General features: G+C 40.7%; 1 protein-coding gene across 3 annotated transcripts in view; it reads left to right on the forward strand.

The window, feature by feature from the left end:
• jmjd1cb (jumonji domain containing 1Cb) overlaps positions 1-16,934 on the forward strand; it is a 224,342-nt gene that overhangs the window by 15,246 nt on the left and 192,162 nt on the right. The window lies entirely within an intron of this gene.

The following is a 16,934-nucleotide window of genomic DNA, read 5'->3' on the forward strand; positions in this document are numbered from 1 at the left end:
TGCCAGCAGGGGTTCAGGAAAGCAAACAAAACTAGTCTCGTTCCAGACAGGACTCGAATCCTCACACCTACGTACACGAACACCTCCAAATTTACCTGACCCCGTGAAGCGTTTAATGTAGCTCACACAGTAGTCCATGTTTGCTGAGGATGGTTAACCCTCAGTGGGCTCCATGTCTGGACTCTACGTGTTGAAGCCAGAAGACATGATGAAAAGCTTCATCTCCTCATCAACACCTGGATTTAACCTGATTTACCTGTTTATGCTCACAGCGGCTGCATTTCTAACATCATGTGTAGGAATTCAAGTCCCGAGCCGGTCAATGCTTTAATTTACGTCGGGAGTAAGGTTGGCTTCCTGCATTTATCCCGTTACAGCCTTCACGATAGATGATCCCTGTTACTTCGTGGTTATTGGCCACAATCCACGTTATCTGAGCTTGATGATCGACCGTAAAGCCTCGTCTGCCTGACAAAAAGCCTCCGACTTGGACAGGAGCGCAGGAATGTTGGGACTTGTAAAAACATAAAACTGGCTTTCTGCAGGCTGAACAATGGGTAGTTTGTCCTCATGTGAAGTATTGTCTACAATTCCGAGATAACTCGTATGTAATAGTGACTTTTGGAGCAAACACATTTGCTACTACATGTGTATTTATTGCAGTCTGTATATATCTGTCTGAGTTTTCCTCCTCCTTTTTAAAAAAGATCTATTTTCATAATGGGTTAACATGCCAAAACCAGCAAACAATGAAATATTTGCTCTGACAAGCCCTTGGCTGGCACATACACAGTCCTGTCTCACTGTACAGCGTGCCTGTTACCCATTTTCTTTTGTTCACTCAATCCTTCAATCTGCCTATGCAGATAAGTGGCCAAACCCTAACACACTTCTGATCTCATTATTTGGTGTGATTTCGGTGCACATAGGTGCTTTTTATGGAAGACTGTAAGGCATCAGATATTACATCTTCCAGCAGATATTATCATCAAATAATCATAGGTGTATGGTATGTATGGTGTATGGGCCATTCCTTTTGAATGATTACATTTACGAGTCATCAGTGAGAGTCCGGTGCTTGTGCATTTTTTTTCCTGTATGTATAGTAAAACATATATTTAAGCCAGCATACATGTCAGTGGTCCTTTGTGCTTGTCTGTGACTGCTCATGGTGTTTTCTATGTGATAGAGACTGATAATTTCCAGGTTTCACAGCTTCCTAGCTTTCTCTTATTCTGCATTTATATCAAATCGTCTGTATTATGACAAGAATACTGAGGTGGGATGATTTCATACATCTGCAGTGTCATTAGTCCTGCATAGCCAGACCTATCTCCTCATGATTTTAGCACTGGAGAAGGGTTTGGCTGAACTGAATCATTCTGGAATAGGGGAGAAAATCTCTGGCTTGTTTGTATTTCTGTAGAACAATCACAATCGTTTTGGGTGAAACTAAGCCTAGAATGCTGTTAAGGTGCACTTGCAAAATAGTGTCAGTACAAACTTGTTTTGCATGTGTGGATGTGAGCCCTGGCATTAAAACGACTAAGTCCCTGTAAAACAACCACTAATCTGCCTAATTGCATGATTGATATCTTCACCAAAACTTGCCAATTTCAGCATGTTGGTTTGTAGCTCAGAGATTTGTCGCTGTTTCATGCAGTGATTGGGGCTTTTAATTAGGGCTGCATAATACACAGTTTAGCATTGGCATGACAATAGCCGTTTTTATACTGGCTTTTTGCAGCTAGGTCCACAGTTTTAGACAGAGGGCGGAAAATTCAGGGTCTGTTTTGGTCTGCCGATTTGCCGCCTCGGAGGGTACACTTATTTCCGCCTCGCCTGCTATCTAAATCCGAGGCGTCAATGTGCCGGCTATTGCGTGAAATGGGCAGAAGTGTCAATGACCTGCACTGTTCTGCAACCCACAGCCGGGGAGTTTTAAAACCAGGAAACACCTGATCACAGCAGTCAGTCCATCACTTCACCGACGGACATCAAGATGAGCAACTGGACAGCCGCTGAGATCCAGGAGATGCTAATGTCTCCTCAGTCTCTGTAGCTGTTTGGTTGTGTACGCTTGTTGTTGTAGTGGCAAGCTACTCACAGTCGCTACTTTCAAATTAAAAGCCCCCCGCTAAGAACCCAGTTCTAAACTCCAATGGGGTGCAACGTAAAGCTCTTATTTTGAAGACAAATTTGTTGTCACTGCTCACTGCCCAACTTGTCACATCACAGGACCTGCAGTGTCAAGTAAGGCAAATCAACTTGAACACATATGCATCTACAAGAGAAGTTTGTGTCCTATGGCATAATTTAGTCCAATTTAGAGGTTCTCGGATACATGAGAGCTGCTTGTTGCTTATGAGTGACATGCAGGTCCTACATTTATTTATTTATGTTGTTTATTTCGGGCATGTCAATTCATAAACATCACATTTCATCATTGTTCAAATAATACAATACACATGGCCGAAAGGGAAAAGCGGGAGAAGCCAAAGCTTATCAAGTCCCGCCCCCATTATAATGCATAGGGAACCACAACCGTTCATGCCATTATTCTAGAATGACTAATTATTACTAAATAAAGTTCTACAAGTTATCTGGAAGAAATTCTTGTATGTTTTCATATATCGATACATCGCAGAAAACACAAGTACCACAGTGTTTGTGATCTACAAATCATGCAGCCATCTTTTAGCCTAATTAATAATAAGCAGATAGTGTAAAGGGAAGGAGAACTTATCTGAAATATTCAGCCAATAGAAGGCCTATACTAACAGCCTGCTTTCTGTGAGTCGGACTACATTGTCATAACTAAATACTTCTTGCATGTGTAATTACATGTCCCCTTGTCTACACAGCATATTGCATGTAGTTGTTTAATACGCACAACAAACATGCACCCAGCTTCCTAATTCCCTTGTAGAATTGGTCCTTGTGTGTGATGTGATTTAGGCAGTAGGTAGTGTTATGGTTTAATTCCATACAATGGGGCACAGTCTCATTAGCAAGAGGCTTAACTAACTGAGTGAATACAGTGAAGGAGGATTGGAGATTAGATTAGAAGTGTGTCAAACCAAGCTGTCAGGCCTTTGTCAAGTGTCTGTGGTCAGATAGGCCAGTAGTGCAGGAGTGTACTGGGTTGGAATAGCTCACTCCTTATAGGCTCACAGCTAGATTATTAGTAGAAAAAACAAAGCAGATTAAACAAGTCAATAAGTATGACTGTACATTTATGTCAAGCTCAGCCTGAAATATTGGGGCTCCATCAGCAAGGGTTATCCTTCACAGTGGCTGGTAACTTATAAGACAATCACAATTCATTTTTTAGCTACACAATTAACTCATCAGACTGTTCTTAAATTGCTAAAAATCCTAAGAGAGAGCTGTAACATTTACATTCAGGAAGGTTTACTGATTTGCCTTGTCTTAAATGATATACAAGCAATTTAATGATAATTGAGTGCTCTTCAACTGATAACCCTGACTATAATTTGAATTAACTGTGAGATTTTCACAGTGATGTGACTGTCTCAGAACGGTGTCACGGTTTACAATATTGGACTATTATTAGTATCTGTAACAATGACCCCAAGTTAAGAAAGCAGAAGGTTTGTTTTGGTTGAACCTGACAAACAGGAAACTTGATGTTAACGTAATATAGAATATTTTTGCTAACACCAATACAGTAGAATTCAATACTGTAGATAAGCAAATATACACATTATGATTTTTCATACCTCCTTACCTACTGCACACTTTTCATGATCACTGTGCATACAATAAGATTTTTAATTTTGAGCAGAAAACCAAGATTAACAGTTTATACTGTACGTTGCAGTGTAGAGTTATGTATAATGTAGCTAATGTTGCCGTGCCAATAAACACCACAGAAAATACTGGACAGTGCAATTATACCTCTGCTGGGGTTATTACATGTAATGACCCCTCTGAGTAGATACAGTGACATTTTTGTACAGTTTGGAAAGCTCTGTCTGTGGCAGGTTATGTGCCACCTTCTTTTGCTTCCTCTTCTTAGATCATATGTATTATTATTATTATTATTATTACTATTATAATCCTTTTATTATTACATCAGACCATTTAGTGTTGTGGTGGCCCTATAATAGATTAGAACAGTTTGACTGGCGTAGAGTGGATGTAGGCTGAACAACTGAAATGAGGACAGGTAAATAGTATTTGAATTACTGATGCATTTTGCTTCATTGCTTTAGAAGCATTTCTGGGATTAAAATGGCAGTAAAAGCTGTACTGTGACAAGGGTCACATTAGTGATAACTGTAGGCAGCCCAACTGTACATACTGTTATTTATTCTTTTGGGATAATCTATTTGCTGAGTAGCTTCATTGTCTAGCCCTTAGTCCACATAATGCATAATGCTCATAACTGCTTAGTGAATATGATATAATGTATGTGATAGGATGAACCGCAGGTTGAGCATAACAGTCCTGTTATCAATTGTTGTATCTTAAAGGGGCTCTTTGGAACATCTGTGTTGTGCTGGAAGCCAGTCATTAAATGTTAGGCAACTCCATTTCTGCATTACCTGCCGTTGCTCTCTGTTAGCTGGGCAGAGACAGGCACTCAAGAATATGCTGAATACACTTTCACAGAAAATCTGGCTCAAGTCCCTCACAAAGAAATGGACAGTCCAGCAGCATTAAACAACCTCAACAAATTGTCCACAGGCTTGTATAGGCAACCAGCAGACACAGGGAAGGTCTCATTGTTCACGTCATGTTACAGTCCACTCAGATATGGCCAATAAATGTGTGATTAATACATGTAAATTGCTTCAATTTGTTACATAGAGCTTTTTTTAAAACATTTATGAAAGATATTGAAAAAGTTGTATGTGAACAGGAGTCAGTTCAGTTTTGTTTGCCTTTGATCTAGGAGAAATGATACCACTTATATTTGTAGCAATCATGCAGTTGTTGTCTTACAATCCACTTAGTCTCACTGTTTGAGTGTGCTCCACTAGACTTGCTGCAATAGTTGGCATTAACGGTGTTACATTACTTGCTCACCGCCCCCATTGTCGCTTTGCTGATTTTTTAAGTTGATACTTGGTGGTACAATACTGAAGGTGTCTGCTCCATACAGCAGCAGCAGAGTTGCAGCACAGAACAGCAGAGTCACATATCACTTACAACATGGCAAGAGTGAAGTTGGCCATCAAGATGAATGCAAAGGATTTGTTGTCAACTCAAAAGGCAAGAGGATGAGTCTGAAAGCTCACTGAGAAGTTGCTGTGCAGATCTTAATTAAACAGCTCTCTGTGGCTATGCCCTCTTTTTCCATTACTCCCTGCAATGTTTCAAACTGATCCACTGTCAGAAACCCCCAAAAAATGCTTGTCGTCTTTTGTAGTCATAGTTATTATTAATTACAGTTGTAAGTGTTTACTTACTGACAAACACATTTCCTATGACTTATCCATAGTGAAAGGAAACATGTGTTTCACCTGTTCACCTAAATGCATTAACTGTGAAGGTGCAGTATCAAATGTTTGATGTAATCTGATGTAAGACTGGTGTTGTCACAAGGTTATTAACCAATTTCCTGAGCTGCTGCATCCCTGTTCTCCACCTGATGAACCTGATAGAACTTGATATAGCTCAGCTCTAAACAAAGAAAACATGCTCTTCTCTTTGTGTGCTTGCATAAAAACAATTAGCCTAAAGAATGCAAAGAAAGTATTAAAATACAGAACTCCATTAATGCCATTGTAAATTCCTTTGCAGTGACCCAATTTTGGCACTGCAGGAACAGTTTCAATCAGAAAAATATGTGAGAGAGGAGCTCAAATGACAGCAACAGAGACTGAGATGAACATTGAAACTGAGATGAGTAACAGTAACATACAAAACAAAATACTGAGCATTAAACAGCATTGTAATTTCTCTTGCATATGCAAGAGAAATTACAATGTAATATTTTGTGTAAATGTATATATACATTTTTTGAGGGACTTAAGGGACACTAATGCAATTTGAAAGAAAAATAAAAAGCTTAGCAGCAGATCTAAGCTGCCACATTAGCCATAAAACTGCCACACTCATCTGGATTCACAATGAATGGAAAGCGCAGGGCAGCCAGGTCATTGCCTATAGGAGGCTTTGTTTTCCATTACAGTCTGCTGCGTGTGTGTGTTTGTGTGTACGTGTACAGTAGCAGTGCTGCTAGTTTGTTTTTAGGGCTGTGGCCTGAGGTTCATCTCTGTGTGGCTAATCAGCAGAAAATAACAGGCTATGACCGGGGAAGAACCTTCCACATACAGAATCCATGCGTGGTTGTTGCAGTGCGGCAGTTCACTCAGTTTAGAAACGTTGCTAAGCTGTATGTAAGTGTGTGTTGGCTTGTGAATAGCAGCATTGTTTAGAGTACAAACACAAACCAGAGACATAGAGAATAAATATAGCAGGAGAGAAGCTTTCACCCTCTAATGTCGATGCTACAGTTGGGCCGCTGCAGACATATAATATTGATTTAGTTAGACCATTTGTTTGGGTAAAGAATGAACTTCATTTGAAATGATTTTAAATGATGTTCAGTGAATATTTCAGTTTGCAAGTGGTAAGTGTAAAAATATGACCAGTGTGCCATGTTTAGGAGCTGAATGGATAATGAATTGTCATATGCTAAGTTTTGATATTGTGGGTCTAAGTCACATAGTATAGTATCAGGGGACATGGAGTCAAATATGTTTAATTAACTTCCAAAATAGACTCAGGTGGTAGTTCATTATTATTGTTTATCAGATTTGTGTTTTAGCACATAACAGTAGCCCCATTCACACCTCCTGCGGTCATGTGGCAATTCTCCGCTTCTGTGTGATTGTCTCGGAGGCGGCGAGGGTTGAAATTTTGCTTCGGCGCTGATATGACTCTGGAGGTAGTATCAGAGGTGCAGTAATGGCGAACCGAACCAGTGTGAACGGATAAGCTGGCGTCACGTATCGAGGGCGTGGCGATCATACAGTCTGATAACTACACAAGTCCCTCACTCAACAAAATAAAGAGAAATGTCCCACAAAGCAACGTTATATGACCTAACAAAAGTAACGTAGTAACTGTAACTCTCTTTGGCAGCTTATATGAGGAAATAAATACCACAGTTGTACGCAGAGAAGTGTTCGTCCCTCTCCGTGAGTGACAGAGTCAGACAGCATCAAGTTTACTAATGGTAGTTATGTAATTTAGAGCGAAAAACGTAACTTTGACACTTTCCAGGATGTTTGATGGGTCAGGATCTCAATCACAACACATTATAAGAGCGTCGATATGATTATATCGCATAACTGTCTGGAGACGGCGTGGGAGACTGACAGGACACTGGGAAACACCTTGATAACACATGGATGTCATCATCATGACGTACACCGCCACGCCTCTTTAGGAGCCGCAGCACCTGTTCGTCTTTACACCAGCTTAGCCTGGATATGTGTGAATGACCACCGGCAGAGAATTGGCAAACCAACGCTTTGGCGATAATGCGGCTTCTCTGTGTGAAAGGGGCTAGTGGTTGTAATAATGAATTTCAGTACAATCAGGAAGATTAAAGTAAGGTGCAAGAGGGCGGCTGTGGCTAAGTAGGTCGAGCGGTCCTAGCCGTTCATTCTACGGCTGGAATTGTCCTGACGAATGGGTGAATACTGGCTTGTTTGTGAAGTGCTTTGAGTGGTTGCTAAGTTTAGAACAGCTGTATAAATACAGTCCATTTGCCATCCATTCATGTAAAATTGTGCCAGAGTCTTTATTTACCAACTTGATATTCACATGGTTAACTAGAGTATTGCTGTATGTGACATCAAAGTTATGTGGTGTTTGGGCAGCACAGTACCTGGATACACAGAGTGTAAGTGGTTTGTTTTCTGTTGCCTAAGGAAAGAAAATGTAATCTGAAGCCAGGATGGGCTGGCTGGATTACTCAATGGATGCACCCTTCCCCCATCTCTCTTAAACCAAACGTACACGCACGCACGCACACACACACACACACACACACACACACACACACACACACACAGTGCACTTAAACTAAAGCTGTGCTACATCGCAGTGCTACATACGGCAGCCATAAAGTCTCCTATTGGCTTGGAGGCTTCCCAGATAACCCTGGGAATACATTAGGTTCTACTACTCAACAGCTGCCGTGGTTCTTGGAGGACTGTCTCAGACGTGAATGCTCTACTGTGCTCCCCTACTTCTACTGTCATCCCTAGCCTGCAATACAATTTCGGATTTTAGAGGCATGTAATGCTAACAATACGTCATGTCTATTACAAATGGGACAAAAGAACACCCATAAGACTTGATAGGTACTGAATTTACTAATTCCCAAACACTTGTGTCGATTTGTGTGGCTAAACAACATCAACCTATGAGTATATGTTGCTCTGGTAACAATGTAGGTGTCAGTAACAACGTACACAGCTTTCCAACTGAGATGCATAAGAAATCTATTCAATCTCTTGAAGTGCCATCAAACTGTTTTTATAAGTTTGTGACCACAGACTGTAGTGTTGTCACGATACCAAAATTATGACTTCGGTACGATACCTGCCTAAAATATCCTGATACCGATACTGAAACGATACCACGACGGAAAAATAAAACATCATCAAAAGTAATGGCATAAATTTTAGATGACAGAATGTGGAACTTAAATATGATCTGTACCTGTATCCAAGAAGACAAGTGTCTTAAAAATTAACAGCACATTAACTACAATTTTATTTGTTATAAATTATTGACACAAATGTACATGCTATGATTATATTACTAGTACTGATTGACTTAAAATAGATAAATTATAAGTGGTGTTGTTGATCAGCATACTTGTGAACTCCAGCGCATGTTATGGTAAAGTCCATGTTACCAGTGTGAACGTTGAGTTTGCATACAGAGATGTGTGGAACCACATCGGACTGTTAAACAGTTAGCTTTACCCCTGACTGCCTCCTGCAACTCTGATGGTGAAAATTGTTCGCTTGTCATGTAGGGGTGTGCCAAAATATCGATACTACGATATATCGCGATATTTCGTCTTGAGGTACATTATCGATACACTGGTGCCAAATATCGCTACTTAAAAATGTAAAAAAAAGATATCGTGATGTATCGTGGATGAAATTCCTTGCAGTATATCAATTATCGCAAATCGCTGTATCGTGGTATTATCGTTATCGTGGGCAAAATATCGTGATAGTATCGTATCGCGAGGTACCTGGTGATACCCAGCCCTATTGTCATGTCACAACAAAAACCTCGCCTGACTTCCATCCGGGGGATGTTTATGTCATCTATCGCTAACCTGCAGCTCTTTGAACTCTTTGAACAAGTCCGCATGTCTGTCAGCTGAAAGTGGCATGAGTGCTCCTCCTGCCGACTGTCCTAGGCTTGTTGAAAAAGCAGACACACGGAGCCGACAATAAGGGCAAGCCCACGGACTCCACAAAGCCCATCTGTAAACGATGCTTTAAATCTGTATGACCAAAAGCGCCAAAACTTCTGTCTCGTTCTGCTCTGTGACTGTCCGTCTCCGTGAAACCATGCCCACTCTGGCTTTCAATTGGCCCAGCATAAACTGACATCATCTAATCGCCTCGGTTTTCACTTTACAGCAAGATTTTTTTGTTTGAGTAAGCCATCGCCTAACAAGGGATCAGTCCAGTCCTTCGTAGGGGTGGGAATCTCTTGGCACCTCACGATTCGATTCCGATTCCGATTAAGAGGTCAACTATTCGATTCTAAACCAATTATCAATGCACCTCGATGCAACAATTTTCTTGTGTACATTTCCATGCATGATTTCAAATAATAATAATAATAATAATAATATCAAATCAAATCTGAGTTTGCTCCTCAGAGTTTGCTAATCACTTCCTACTTTTGTGATGATCATTAAAGAAAATCAACAGATTAATTACCTTCTCTAATATTTTATTAAAGAAAAGGTTTTTCTTTGTCACAAATAGATATGACTTTCTATGAACACAGAATCCCCCTGTTACAGGCAATGAGCATATCCCTGAGAGAAAAACAGTATACTGTAGCTTATAAAAAAAAAAAAAAAAAAAAACTTTCAATGCAATAATCATTGCAGCTTGCATTTCAACATATTATGGACCTATGTATCAGCTCTCATACTAAAACATGGCTACTTTTGGGCATTGATAATAAAAAAAACAAACAGATTAATTTGTCAACTCTATGTGAATAAAACTTCTATCACAAAATCCTCCTGTTATGGGTAATAGGGAGCATATCCCAATGCTATGCTCTTGCACAACGTGTTGAAATGCAAGTGGTGCACAACAAAGCCCGACTGAATACGGACGCAAGTCCATGGCGATCAAAGTTGCAATAGAGTTTGTAATTGGCTTCGCTCTTTCTGAGTTGGGTGGAAAATTTGATATCACTTGCTCGATGGTCCTCTGGTTGGAAGCAACTACAACCAATTGTTTTTCCTCCTCCTCTGGGTGGAAATGTTTAACGTGGTTTCTCATGTTTGTTGTGTTTCCAAAATATTTTAGTTTAGTTCAACACAACTTGCATATGGTGTGGCTCTTGTCCAGGTCCTTATACGCTTTAACTTCATAGAAGCCAAAATGCTTCCACACGCTTGCTTTTAAAGCAGAGGATGCCGGTTGAATGTTGTGCTCAGCCATCTCATGTTTTTTTGTTATGTGCATGCCATCGACTGTCCAGGCACTGCACTTATGCAATTACCAGTTCCACCTCTTGCGTTCCGTCAACATTATGTTGTCAATTAACATTTAGAAAATCGATTTTTGACTTTTGTAAATTGATTCAGAATCATCCATTCGCATCACGATGCATCTAAGAATCGATTGTTTCTCCCACCCCTTGTCCTTTGCATACTGACTAAAGAGCAAATGACCAGATAAGTTTTAGTAATAATTTGCCAATGATTTCAGAACTTTCCCAATGTTCTTTCACCAAAAAAATGCCAGGCCCCAGTGGCAGTGAATAAGTGGTCCAATTAGTCAGGTGTAGCAACTGTTCATGTTTGAGGGAAGGGGATAAGTCAGGCATTTTCTGCAGCGTAAAATGATGTCAGAGCACAGTGAGCAAAACAACGACTTTCCAGATAAGTATGAATCAATAGTGTAGATAGTGTATTAAAGGCTGCATACACTGGATGCATGTGCAGCATGTGTGTGTGGCAGAACTTCTTGCTTTTCATTTGGGCGTCCATGTCTACAGGTTAGAGCAGACACACTACCTGAGTGCCTAGTGCTTCTTACGCTCATGTCAAGTGAGGCTGCAGTGATGCTTCATCTAGAGATTTGGAAAAACAACAATTAGATTGTCATATCGACATCACTGCAGCATTTCGCTAAAGTTTCAATGTCTGTATCTGTAGAAGATGTCACAGACATGCAGAGAATACACACAATAGGTGAAAGGCAGATTTCTTTTCCCTGTGCACTTCTTTCCCTCCCTCCCTCCCTCCCTCTCTTCCCTCTGTCGCTCTTTCAACAGGAAAAGGGAAATCAAGTCATCATATGTATTAATAATTATCAAAGCAAGCGCCATGTTAATAGATAAAGCAGGCATGAGCCACACTGCGACAGCAATGCAGCCACCATGCACAACACAAGCAGCCAATGTGGACAAAAATGGGACATGAATGTATTGTACCACTGAAATGTGATAATCCTCCTCTTGTAATTGTTAACTGTGTTGAACTATGTTTGGGTTATCGGACAGTATACCCATAGTCTTTTTCAGTAAACATTGAGTGAGTAAAGCAGCCCAACCAGATTGTGACAGGGCTACATCCTGAATATGGAATGAGTAAACCTCAGCCTGTCTGACTGCTATTATCTCCATAATGCCCTTAGACAGCCTGTGTGCTAACAGCCGCTCTGATTGAAATCCAGACTTCACTTATTTGAGATAGAGAAGCTGATAACCCACTGCTGAGACTCTGTATAATATGCACAGATAGTTGGCGTTCCCACCATATTTCTACTGCTGTCTGGATGGAAGAGCCTGTTGTATGGGATTAAGACCACCACGTGACATTCTCTACTAACACCTCCTGAAATCCCAAGATGACTCTACTGTTAAATTAATTGATGTATTCAATCATAAATCACATCTTGGACCCAGAGCTGTCCTGTATATTTTCAAACACTGCTATCAGGGAAAACTAGTCAGGCCCTCTAACTAGACTGTTTTGCCAAAGAATGTGAAGGAAGCTATTTTGGTGTAGACAGTAATGAGGAGGTTGTGTTTGTTCAGTTTGGAACATCTCCCAAATGGATCAAGCAACTGTAGCTCATACATGTCCATGTAGTTGGCTGTATCATTTCTTTTGAGTAGACGACAAGATGTCATCTACTGCTGTTTGTAATGTTCCTATTTTTGGGACGGACTTGCTGTCCGACCCCTGAGGTGAACCTGTAATCACTACTTGTTCCTACCTTGTTGGAGAAAGCTGGGGCTGATGGAATGTTGCCTTACCTGTCAGTGTGATGTGTCTCTCTGCTGTCCTCACTGACACCAGTTGACCCTGTAATGTAATACGCTTAATCTTGTCATCAACTAATTCATTATAATAACAGGATTTCTCTGTGCCAGTGGGACACTACAGGGTGATGAATGACAATAGGCAGCTTAAAGTCTCTCCTGTTGAATTTCAAACAGGGTCTCTGTTGTCCTCAAGAACAGTTTGTTCTTTCTAAGCAACAAAAAGAAATACAACAGCATCAGCTGAACATTTGGCAGTGAAGGCCATGATTAGTAATATTAATTGTATATAGTGATGTCCCCGTGTCCTCAGGGCAGTGGCTTGTGTTACTGCTACCACTATAGACAGACACTTGGCTTATTAGATTAATTGTGTCATAGCTACTGAACCCTCTTCCCTGCCCTCTCCCATTGTTTTCTTCTCGCTGCATTGTCCTGTTTGGTTCTGTATTGCCCTGTTGTTTATGTTTTCCTCTACCAGTCCTGTCCTGTTCCAGTCCACCCTGACCTCTCATTTTCTCTTAGCTCCTGATCTCTACGGTCCTGTCCCAGACTGTGCTTTCACACTGATTAGACTTTAACCCAATGATTTGTTCTGTATTGTATGGTATTAAACATGACTAAATTAAGAGGCCATCCACACGAAGATGCTCTTTTGCTCACATGTATTGCATCGTTTTGGCCGACCGTCCACACGGATCCTGAAAACGCAGCGACTGAAAACGCACTTTTTTGGAAACGGGTCTCAGGGTGGAAAAATCAGAAAACACAGCCCTCCTGTTCTTGTGTGGATGGCGAATCCGCATACTTTCCAAAACGATGATGCCATCGCCACACCCTGCTGAACCCTGTGACGTCTCATATCAACAACAACAACAACAACAATGACGCACTACTGCTTGTGTTCGAGTTTCTTGCAACTTACTCGCCTTGTAGTCGAGTGTGAGTCACAGCAGCAGTTTGACCTCATTATCGGTCCACACAAATGCTTCTGGTTTCCTTGCACTAGCCATTTTCGTCTTCTTCTTCTTGTTTCAGATTCTCCTTCTACTGTCTGCTTGTACACAGCGCGCAAGCTTTATGCGCATGCTCCGTCTCTTCTCCGTTTTTGGTGAATTTCAAGTGCCACCTATAGGCCTGGAATATGAACTACAGCGTTTTGAGTCATTTTCAGTGGATCCTTGTGGACGCAAATATTCTTGAAACGATGCCAAGGAAGACGGAGAAAAAAAAGATTGTTTTGGTACGTGTGAAAAAGGTCTAAATACATTAGTATTGATAAGCACTACATAGGTGATGGACAAATCAAGACATTTGTCTGTGTTGATTCATCAAATTAACAAATAAGATGACATTAACTGATAACAGTGGTTGACGTTCATAGGACATTTCATATCATTGTTCTGGCACATTCATGAGCTTCATGATCCCAGCCAACAGGTAGTCGGGATTCTTGTTGATTGTCATTATGATGTTGGGTGAAACTGCCTTGACATCATCTTGAATGCAATAAATAATGAAGGGATGGTGTTCTTGATTCTTGCCTCACTATGTGGCTGCTTGTCAAACCAAGGACACAAAAGACTTTGTTTCAGTAAAGGCTGAAGGCAGCAACACAGAAGATTGCTACAAAAGAAAACATGAATCGGAGCACAGACAATGAGACGACTGGTTGTAGATTCTCTCACTATCCCTTTTTAGATAGAAAAGGTGCACATTTGCTCCAAAAAAACGGAGGTGTAATATTCCTTCTTTTCCAAAAGCTGCCTCTGAGGTAGGCATAAACATGTGATGTGACGTGAAGCTCGAAGTTGGGCTGTGAACAATCACAACAAATTTGACTTCAAAATAAAAGCTTTACATTGCTGCCCATTGGAGTTTAGAACTGGGTTCTTAGCGGGGGGGCTTTTAATTTGAAAGTAGCGACCGTGAGTACAGAGACCGAGGAGATGCTAGCATCTCCTGGATCTCAGCGGCTGTCCAGTTGCTCATCTTAATGTCCGCGGAAGAAATGATGAACTGACTGCTGTGATCAGCTGTTTCCTGGTTTTAAACTCCCCGGCTGTGGGTCACACAACAGTGCACGTCATCGTCACCTCCGCCCATCTCACGCAGGGGCCAGCACATTGACGCCTCGGATTTAGATAGCAGGCAAGGCGGCAAAAAGTGTACCCTCCGAGGCAGCAAATCGGCGGACCAAAACAGACCCCCAATTCGCCGGCGTCTGTGTAAAACCGCGGACCGAGCCACCAAAAGGACGGGCAAATTGGCGGCTTGGTGCCCTGTCTAAAAACGGCTACTGTTATCACTCCACCTTTCAGTGTTGGCTTAGCTCCCTCGGAACCTCGATAGATGTGATACCCAAAAAGAACCAGGTACTATTCACAACTTTGACCATAGGAAACCCACGAAGAACAGTTCCAAGCGAGGCGAGTTGGATCAGGGTTAAGGGTGTTCCAACAAGGGTGCCTCACGATTCGATTCGATTTCGATTATGGGAGCTTTGATTCTTCAATTTTAACGATTGTCGATTCGATTCGATTATTAGTGCCTCGATTCTTCGATTATTGCGATTTTTAATGCTTTTTTCCATACAAGATTGATTTTGACTTCATCTGTGGCTACATTTGTAAATAAATAGCCTATCAATTAACTCAGTTCCTCTAAAACTACACTCATTAAATAAATAACAAGGTTTTTTGAACATTTGACTTGTATTTATTTAATATAAATATATATATATATATATATAAATATTTAAAATGTTATTTTATGACTATGTAAACATTTGCACTTTGACCTACTTAAATGAGAACTTCGGCCGTTTTTAATCCCTGTTGATTGAGGTTATCGAGTGCTGTCAGTAGGAAAAATAACATTAATTTTTTGCACAATATTGACCAGATATCAGGACGGCAGCTAAAGCGAACCTATGGGGGCAGACATCCTTAAGTTTCACTTTTGGTTATGTCTGCCCCCATAGGTTCGCTTTAGCTGCCGTTCTGATGCTCAGTAAATATTGTGCCAAATGCTCTCGTTATTTTACCTAATGACAGCACTCGGTAACCTCGATCAACAGGGATATGGGTTAAAAACGGCTGAAGTTCTCCTTTAACATTGACCAGGGAAAGCTCCACTTGCATGAGAGACCCCTCTATTGGCGGAAAACACTGAGAACAGTCAAGCCCTGGATTTAATGAGTTCATTAATTCAAGTAAACAAGATATGTACTTCCATCAAATTTATTTAATGGAAAATGGAAACTTATTCTTACTGGAATATGGATAGGATAACTTAACAAAAAGCTGCCATATTCCAAGGGAACAAATTGCATTCTTCTGAACAAAAGTGCATAATTCAACTGAACTTATTCAGTCTGGAGCTTCAGTACAGTGAGGTGAACACAACACAAACACAGTAGAGCAGAGTGGCACTCAGACTCATCTTAAAGTAAACTGTCCTCCCATATTCCCTCCCCTCCCTCTTGTCCCCCTACATCCTCCTGTTGTGTGAGAGAGGCAAATGTCCACATTGTGCTACTGGTCTTCACCAGACTCTTCATCACCAGAATCTGGGACACACACATTCTTGTGCAAGAATACCAGCTAGCGGGCTGTTACAGCTGTTGCCATTTTGTAAAGAAACTAACGTTACTGCTCCATTTGTTGTGGTCCCACTCATTTTATTTAATGTTTATTTGAAATGGACATAGCAATTACATTGGACAAACCAGATGCATTGTTTAAGTGTTTTACACTTGTCCATAGGCAGCTTTTGAAAATATAAGGCAATTAGAAAATAGGGCAATTAAAATAACAAGAATGGAAAAAGGAAAGACCAGACAAAGATAGGAAAAAAAGAAGAAAAAAAAAAAACAGCAACAAAACAATGGGAAAAAGAAGTCAAAGAAATACAAGCAATTTTGAAATGAGGAACATAAAAAGGCAACAAAGCAAAGGCAATATGAGCAAGCAGTAAACCAGTTAAGAACTATTCATGTGTGCACTGTTGATTAGATTTTAGCCACTGTTTGAGTCCTTTGTTAAAATCTTTACTTGGTCTCTAATTTTAACTCAGTGAGTAGAGAGTTCCTGAGTTTGGCCCCATTTACAGACAGAGCAGACTGGCAGAAAGAAGTCTTGCATTGTGGGATGAGACAATCACCACAAGTGGATGCTCGTGTGGTCGCTCTGTGAGAGCTCTGACGCCTGATGGCCACTTCAGAACAGTACAAAAACAGAACAGTGTTGACACATGATTATTTAAACAAAAAAGAATCTTAGAATACTGAGGTTAATAAAATTTAAAATTCACTAAACAGTCCGGGCGGCGTGCGCGCTAAGGTCCGGTTACATGTTTTTGTTCCGGTCTTGTGGCAAAGCATCAACGTTAATTAATCGATG

This window comes from Sparus aurata, chromosome 20 (genome assembly GCF_900880675.1).
Source record: "Sparus aurata chromosome 20, fSpaAur1.1, whole genome shotgun sequence".
Lineage (NCBI taxonomy): Eukaryota > Metazoa > Chordata > Actinopteri > Spariformes > Sparidae > Sparus > Sparus aurata.